Source organism: Chiroxiphia lanceolata, chromosome 2 (assembly GCF_009829145.1).
Source record: "Chiroxiphia lanceolata isolate bChiLan1 chromosome 2, bChiLan1.pri, whole genome shotgun sequence".
In the NCBI taxonomy this organism is placed as follows: domain Eukaryota; kingdom Metazoa; phylum Chordata; class Aves; order Passeriformes; family Pipridae; genus Chiroxiphia; species Chiroxiphia lanceolata.
In genome coordinates, this window is record NC_045638.1 from 1,167,666 (window position 1) to 1,176,800 (window position 9,135).

The following is a 9,135-nucleotide window of genomic DNA, read 5'->3' on the forward strand; positions in this document are numbered from 1 at the left end:
TGTGCTTGGCTGCTCCCAGCCCGGGGATGGACTGAGGTGGGTTCTCCAAAAGTGCCCAAACCAACGTGGTTTATTCACACACAGAATTCCTGGGTTTGTGCAGCTGGGGAGGGAGGGAGGGGGGCAGGGAGTGGCCGGGCAGAAAAGGCCTTTTTGTTCTCATTTTGCCTTTGGCAAATGCTCCACTTTGGCAAACGGCTCCAGCAGCCAGAAGGGTTGAGATTCTCTGCTGGAAGGCGCAGCCTGTTCTGCAGGGTGAAGCTGATGCAGTGTGGGCCCAGCCGTGGCAGAATTCCAGGGGTTTCTGCCTTTAAAAATGGCTTCAAAAAAGAAAAGTTGCGACCACAAAATAATTTCTTAAAATTTATTTTTTTTTCCCCTCCAGCAGCAACATTTTTAAACAGCTCTCCCTCTGCAACTCCCTGACAAGAGGGGGGAGTCAGGGGGGGATCGGGCTCTGCTGCCAGGGAACAAGGGACAGGAGGAGAGGGAACGACCTCCAGCTGTGCCAGGGGAGGCTCAGGTGGGACAGGAGGAGGAATTTCTCCCTGGAAAGGGTGGTGAGGCCTTGGCAGGGGCTGCCCAGGGAGGTTTGGAGTGCCCAGCCCTGGAGGTGTCCCAGGAAGGCCTGGCCGTGGCACTCAGTGCTCTGGGCTGGGGGACAAGGTGGGGATGGGGCACAGGGGGGATCCATGGGCTGGGAGGGCTTTTCCAACCTCAGGGATCCTGGGATTCTGTGAAATCATTGTTTAACCAGTCCATTGCCCTCCACCTCCCATCATTCAGCCCAACCATAGACTTTCAGTTCACGGTCCAATCAGCATCCATTGGCAATTCCCTCTCTCCTCTCTGAAACTCTTCCCACACCTTTGGGTCTTTGTGATTGCTCAGCAGAGGGAAAAGGAGGGAATGGAGGAAGTTTTCAGATACCTGGTAGGACTTCATAGAATCAAAGAATCACAGTTTGATTCTGTGAATTCCTACCAAGCATCTGAAAATCACAGAATGATTTGGATTGGAAGGGATCCCAAAGATCCTCTCATTCCAACCCCCTGTTGGGCAGGGACTCGTTCCACTAGCCCAGGTTGCTCAGGGCTGGGTATGGCACAAGTGCCCAGATCCTCCTGAGAAGGGCACAGCCTTTGCTGGGACAGAGGGATGGAGCAACCCCCAAATTCCTGCTTCCTGGGAAGAGAATTGCTCCATGATCTCCAGCCAAGGGGTTGGGAGCAGATGTGCTCAGTCAGGTCCCCCAGACAGGCCCCACTTCCCCTGTCCCCCCAGTGCTACATGAGCAGGTCCCTGAGGATGGGCTGGAGGGCCTCAGGGAGAAAGGAACAGGAGCAGAAGTGGCAGGAGGGAAGAGGGACAGGGATTTAGGGCGTGAGGCCCAGGGTTTGATTCCAGAGCAGTGGGAACTGTGGAGAAATACAGGGAGAGCTGAGCTTGCCAGGTTATTCTGGGCACTGTCAGGTTGCTGTGGAGGGAGAGCTCCTGGGACCTGAATTTGAGCTGAGATTACTTATTAGGGGTATTAAGGCAGACCCTGGAGGCCTGGGCTGGGCTCAGGACTCCACTGCTCCTTCCAGAGCCAACAAATCACTTGGGCTTTGCTGCTCCAGACTAACTGTGTGTGTCTCTCCCCTTCAAAGCCTGAATCATCTCTAATGAAAGTAATATTTTATTATTAAGTAGTTGGAAGCAGAAAAACTGGGCAACAAAAAAGCCCAGCAACATCTTGACTTGGCTTCTTTTTTTTTTTTTTTTTTTTTTTTTAATGAACTACTGAGAATGTGAATAACGTTTCCTCTCCACATCCAACAAGACACTGGGAATCCGGGCTGTCTGTCCAATTTTCTGAGTCATTCCTTGGTTTTTTCCTGCTGGTCCTGGCACTCTGGGAGGTTGTGCTGCTGTGGGAGGAAGAGGAGGTCAGGCAGGAGAAGAGGGAAAGCACAACAAGGTCCGAAGTCTCCAGGTGAGAAGAGATGTTCACACGGATCCAGCTCCATCCTTGGAGTGACAGAAGGCTGGGATAGAGCAGGTTTTTTGTTTGCCACGTAACTGGAGCGAGAAGGAATCTTCTCAGCCATGGTTTAGAGCTCACTGCACATTCTGGAGCTTTCTAAGTGCTCCTCCTGGTCTTACCTTTCCCTGGCAGTCACCTGTGTCCTGCCTGAAGAGGAAGGATCATCACCCTCTTGTGGGAAAGAGATGAACTGAAGGAAGTGTAGGAGGTCAGGTAGGAGGGAATGTGTGATTTATCCATGTCCAGTGGTAAGGAAAGCAGGTCAGAGATACTAAAATCCCTCCCAGCTGCTTGTCCTGGTCATATTCCCAGCCTTTTGTGATCCCTTTCTGTGGCAATCACTGATTTTTGGGATCTTGTTCCTACAGAGACTCATGGAATGGTTTGGGCTGGAAGAGACCTTAAAGCCCACCCAGTGCCACCCCCTACCATGGGCAGGGACACCTTCCACCAGCCCAGGTTGCTCCAATCCCTGTCCCACCTGGTCTTGGACACTCCAAGGATCCAGAGGCAGTCACAGCTTCTCTGGGCAACCTGTGCCAAGGATTTTGTACAGGAATTCCTTCCCAATATCCCATCTCACCCTGCCCTCTCTCAGTTTGAAGCCATTCCCCTTGTCCTGTCCCTCCATCCCTTGTCCCCAGTCTCTCTCCATCTTTCCTGTCAGGTCCATGAGGTCCTGGAAGGTCACAATCAGGTCACCTTGGAGCCTTTTCTTCTCCAGGCTGAACAATCCCAGCTCTCTTGGTCTGGTTTTTTTCCACAGGGAAGGTGCTCCAGCCTTCCCAAACGGGAAGCCCACATTTTGTGGATTGCTCCAACAGCTCCATGACCTTCCTGTGCTGAGGAACCCGGAGCTGGACACAAAATCTAGGTGGGATCTCAGAGTGGATGGAAGAAGCACCTCCCTCAACCTGCTGCCCACACTGGCACAGGTTTCCCAGAGAAATCGTGGGCTCCCCATCCCTGGAATTTCTCCAGGCCAGGTTGGAACAACAAGATTCCCCTGAAGGATCATGGAAAGGCTCTTCCAGCTCCATGGCCTGTCCTCCAAAATCAGCACCTCAGATCAATCTGGGCAAGGATTTCATTCCCTCTCTGCTTTGCAAAGTCCAAACCAACTTGGCTTCCCTCAGAAAAAAAAAAAGCCGGTCCCCAAATTATGATTTATAACCAAGTAAATTGATTTCAATTCATCTTTAAATCCATGTTGAATCGGAGGGAGGGTCGTAGTAGAAAACAAACATTTTCCTGCAACAATAAGGAGGGCCTCGTTATGGTAATTGCAACATAATTTGCTCCATCAATCACAGGGTCGTGTGGGTTTGTTTCTTTTTTTTTTCCCTTCCAAAAAAAAAAAAAAAAGATAAATGGTTAGAAAGCCACTCAAAAAACAAAACAAAACAAACAAACAAACAGCAAAAAAAAAAAAAAAAAACCCTCACGAATTTTTAGCCAAATGTTTGTCTGTTGTTAATTAGAAGAATCTGGATTTTTTCGGGGCTGACTTATGGCTCTTTCCACAGGGAATAACAAACCAGATGCCCCTTAACCAGGACTAACCTGCCAAAGTTATGGTTTTGTGGTTTGTTTTTTTTTTTGTTGTTGTTTGAGGCACTCCCTGCATCTGCTTTGCAGATTAAGAGAGAGAGAGAAAAACATCAAGAAAACTATTTTATTCCTGTTTTTTTAATGACTTTTTGATTATTTAATAGCCCAGAGGAACAGCATAATAGCTAAAAACTCAGGTGAAAGGGATGGGAACCTGGTGAGTTTGCTAATTGTAAACCTTTGAAATGCGAAAAATCTGGAAAATATCAGACTTTCCTATTCCTTTTTATCTTTTTTCCAGCCTGATTTTGTGCCTTGACAGAATTCCTACAAAATGCTTTGCATACATTAAGTTCCGACTGCTTGTGCTCCTTAAAAATGGCAAAATTATGTATTTTTCCTTCAAATTTTTTTCCTTTTTGAGTCCAGCTGAAGGAGACTCTGGGCTGGACTTTTCCCCTGTGACACAGTTCTTTCCCACTGGGAAAGATTCCTTTGTTCCATTTGTCCAAGGGGGGAATTGCAACATCACTTAAAAAAAAATAAATTAAAAAAATAATAAATCTGATTTTATAAAACTGCTTTTCAGCATCACCAGCTCATGACAATCCAAGGAGAACAGTCCTGGAAGCTGAATTGGGAATGGTATTTATGGGGATGGAAGTTGACCATCTAAAGATAAAGGAGCACTTCCTAAATGCATCCCTGGAGCAAAGAAAGGTGCAGCCCTTCATTTTTGGGAAGAGCTCCTTTGGATGAAGAGGTTTTCATTCCCTCAATAACATTCCTGGCTCAGCTTCCTGGGATTCTGGGAAAAGTCCAGAGTGGGTCTTTTTCTGCAGGATACCCCTTGATGTTTCCATGTGATTACCTGGTGATCCCACGGGATTATCTGGTGATTCCATGTGATTATCATCTGGTGATCCCATGGGATTATCTGGTGATTCCATGTGATCATCTGGTGATCTCATGTCATTAACTGGTGATTCCATGTGATTATCATCTGGTGATTCCATGTGATGATCTCGTGATCCCAAGTGATTACCTGGTGATCCCAAGTGATTACCTGGTGATTCCATGTGATCGTCTGGTAATTCCATGTGATTATCATCTGGTGATTCCATGTGATTGCCTGATGATCCCAAGTGATTACCTGGTAATCCCATGTGATCATCTGGTGATTCCCATGTGATTATTATCTGGTGATTCCATGGGATTACCTGATGATCCCATGTGATTATCATCTGGTGATCCCAAGTGATTATCTGGTGATTCCATGGGATTATCCTCTGGTGATTCCCATGTGATTGTCTCGTGATTCCATAGGATTATCTGGTGATTCCATGGGATTATCATCTCATGATCCCAAGAGATTACCTGGTGATTCCATGTGATTATCTGGTGATTCTATGTGATTATCCTCTGGTGATTCCATGTGATTGTCTCGTGATTCCATGCGATTACCTGGTGATTCCATGGGATTATCATCTGGTGATCCCAAGTGATTACCTGGTGATTCCAAGTGACTACCTGGTGATCCCAAGTGATTATCATCTGATGATCCCAAGGGATTACTTGGTGATCTCATGTGATTACCTGGTGATTCCATGTGATTATCTGCTAATCCCAAGCGATTACCTGGTGATCCCCCTCTCTCCCAGTCAGGGACCAACATCCCAGTCCAGAAACACCTCCCAAAGAAAAGAGTCAACAACTCAAAGCAATCCTTAAAATTCCAGTTGGCAACTGGAATAACCTCTGTAAGGATCTCAGGGAAGGGAATTTCCGTGGAATACGCTGAGGGAATACTAAAGGCTGGCTGTGACAGGTTGATGGTGATCCCACCAAAAAAAGACCCTGGAATTACGCCCGAGTGTATTTATTTTCTCTTTATTTTTTTAAACAAGGATTTCACCAATCCAAGCCAGGCCATTCCACTGCTGAGCCCGGGAGGCCTCGGGAAGCCCAAGGAAAAGGATGGAAAGCAGGAGGGGGGAAGATCTTGTGCCATCCCATCATTTCCCCAACTCCCAGAGCCTAATGGGAATAATTGAATTTCCCTCTCACTCTCAGAGAAACAATGAAAAACTTTGATATGTGGCTGGTGGAGCACATTTAATGTGCTTTTCAAAGACAGGCACGTCCAGGGACATTTGGGAGTGTCTGTGCTCTCCCTAAAAAGAAAAGGGAATTGTGGAAAGGCACAAACAAGTGGTTATTTGACCTACTAAACACAGAAGGAATTGTTCTCCCCGAGTCATCTTTTATTTTGTGTGTGGTTTCTCTGGTGTCTGATAACACCTTGGAGTAATTTGCACTAATTTAAGTGTCTCCTTGGCATTGCCACGGAATTCTGGGGGAATTTAATATCTTGGAATCCTCCCTCAAGTTCTATTTCAAAAGGCTTCAGTGAGAGTTGACTGGCTTCCTTAGAAAACCAGGCTAAAAACACCATTAAAAGTGAATTTATTATATATTTACTATTGCAGCCAAGGTGCTTTACCAGTTTAGAACCTGTATAAACACAGTGGTTTATATTTTTTATATATTTTATATGTTTTTATATATTTTTTCACAGGTTGATGTACTAACCACGGACCTTTCCAAGGTGTTTCCCCTGTCCTCAGTTATGAACAGAATTTTCCAGGCTGTAAATTGATATCTGGAATCATTTTAAGAAAACTCAGTGATTTATAAACTAATGTGACATTTACAGGAGGCTTCCTAAATTTGAGATATATCTTGAATTTCCTCCCCTCGGAGAGGAAAAAAAGGTGTAGCCCGAGAAATCTGTAAAATCCCGGAGTTGGTAAAATGTAAAAGTCCTTGCAAAATGCCTCAATTTTGAGGATTAATGATTATATACTCTGCTTGGGAACTTTTTATATTGGTAATAATTATGTGTGTAATAAGTAATATGGATAATAATTACAGATGAGTCTTTTAAAACATTTTTTGGAGGTGGAAAAAGAGCAGGTTTAAAAATATGATTTTTTAAATTGAATCAGCGGATTTCTTTTAATTAATACCTGTCATAGATAAGAAATATCTGCTTTATTTTGCATTATAGACAGCAAATAACCCTTCTGACCACCAGCTCAGCAGGATCAAACTCACATCTGCCTCTGAACACAACAGTTTTTCGTGAAGTCACGAAAAATCAGCTGAAAAATCAGCTCAATTTGTCTTTATTTTGAAACAGGATCTTCATAATCACGAAACTAAACCACATGAAATTGATAGAACTGTGATGTTCTTCGTGGCAGTCATGGGATAAAAGGGGTTAGTCAATTAACAGGCTAATTAAGCGATAATTAAGTATAATTTGGGCCCACATGATCTTAATCATCTTTATTTCATCACGGCCGTGCAGGAGTTCATGGGTTTCTGTGTTTTCTAGGACAGAAATAGGACCTGTCATCTGAAGTAGGATTGTTTCAACCACAGGGATGTTCAGCCTGGAGAAGAGAAGGTTTTGGGAGACCTTGGAGCCCCTTGCAGGGCCTAAAGGGGCTCCAGGAGAGCTGGAGAGGGACTGGGGACAAGGGATGGAGGGACAGGACACAGGGAATGGGTTCCCAGTGCCAGAGGGCAGGGAGAGATGGAATATTGGGAAGGAATTCCTGGCTGTGAGGGTGGTGAGGGGCTGGGATAGAATTCCCAGAGAAGCTGTGGCTGGCCCTGGATCCCTGGAAGTGTCCAAGGCCAGGCTGGATGGGGCTTGGAGCAACCTGGGCTGGTGGAAGGATATTTCGGACCCGAAGATGGAAAATGTCCTTTGCCCTGCTGGAAAATGGGGAGAGTTGGTCAAGAGCCAGCTGGGAAGAGTTCCTGGGACGATCCTGAGATCATCCATAGCCCAGGAAAGTTTTTAAGAGGAGAAGCAGCAGCAGCTGCAGGTCAGGCCTAGAGAGACTTTTTCTGAGGATCTGGAGGGGCAGGACAGGGGACAACGGTTTTAAACTGAAAGAGAGGAGGTTTGGATGGGATATTGGGAAGGAATTCTTCCCTGGGAGGGTGGGGAGGGGCTGGGATGGAATTCCCAGAGAAGCTGTGGCTGCCCCTGGATCCCTGGAAGTGTCCAAGGCCAGGTTGGATGGGGTTTGGAGCAACCTGGTCTGGTGCAAGGTGTCCCTGCCCATGGCAGGGGCTGGCACTGGATTATCTTCAAGATCCCTTCCAACCCAAACCATGATCCCATGAAAAATTGATTTATATAATCTCTTCCAGAGGGTCAGAGAAATCCTTGGAAGAGAAGAAAGATTTTTGTATCTGCTGAGAGGGAAAATCCACGAGGAAGCAGGCCAGGCTCCTGTTTTTCCATGGAATAACGGGCTCAGTTTAACCTGTTGCTGAGATAATTGTACCTTGAACAAAAACTGGTCGTGATGAAGCCCAGAGAGGCTTCAAGCTGAGGGATCCCAGTTCTCCTTGGAAAAGACATGGATCCTGCAGACCCCTCCTTGCCTTGGATTGCACAACTGTCCAGGGACAGACGCTTGGAGACAACCATTGTGTGAGGGACACGAGGAACACGCTGTCACAGGAACATCTTCAGCCCTGGGGCTGCAGCTCTGAGGGCAGGGCTCCCTGGTGCGTCTTGCCCAGATTTGCAGGCTCTACTTTGTTTTTATTCTCATCAGTTTTCTCCTACAAACACTTGTGACAAAAGGGAAAAAAGAAATGAAGCCACAGGAGCTGAAGCTGCGAGATCTGAAGGACCAGTTACAGCTTTCGAAGCGGTGTTTCATCACCAAGAAGGAGCTGAGGCCTCAAAAGGCCTAAAAACTGGTCAAAAAGGGAAGGTGGATCTGTTTAGTGTGGATTTAAGGAGAGGTTTCCCAGAAAAACTGTGGATTCCCCATCCCTGGAAGTGTCCAAGGCCAGGTTGGACGGGGCTCGGAGCAACATGGGCTGGTGGGAGGTGTCCCTGCCCACGAGATGATTTTTAAGGTCCCTTCCAACCCACACCAGTCTGTGATTCTGATTCTTATGATGGCTAAGTCCCAAATCCTGCTCTGTGTGGGTGTTTGTGGGAGGTTTTTTTAAATCCAGAGGACAAACAACCTCCCAGCCTGAGGAAAATCCTCGCAGGGAATGAACACGAACCAATGCTGAGAGGGGTGTTATTGTACAAACAACGGGGACACAGAGGGACAGAATTAAAACTGACAGAAATAATGGGTTGCTTTGTGTGTAAAGATGTTTCTGCAGCTGCAGAGTCACAGGAGATGTCCCTTGTCCTGCTAAAGAGGACACAGGACTTCAGCCCCTTCAACCTGAACACGAGGAGGGATCGTTTCGGAGCTGCTGCACACGTTGGATTCTTTCTGTTAGAGCTGTATTGGATTTCTCCTGCCTCTCGTGGTGACTCTGCCACAGCAGAGAGAAAATCTATAGGCAGCAGAGCTGTGAGAAAGGGGGGATACCACTGGCAGGACGTGCTGGGGTGGGATGGACCCCTGTAGAACCTCTGGAGACACACGGTTTGGTCACGCTCGGCTGCAGCTTCTCAGCAAGACTTCGGACCAACCCCGAAAAAACCTGACCAGGTT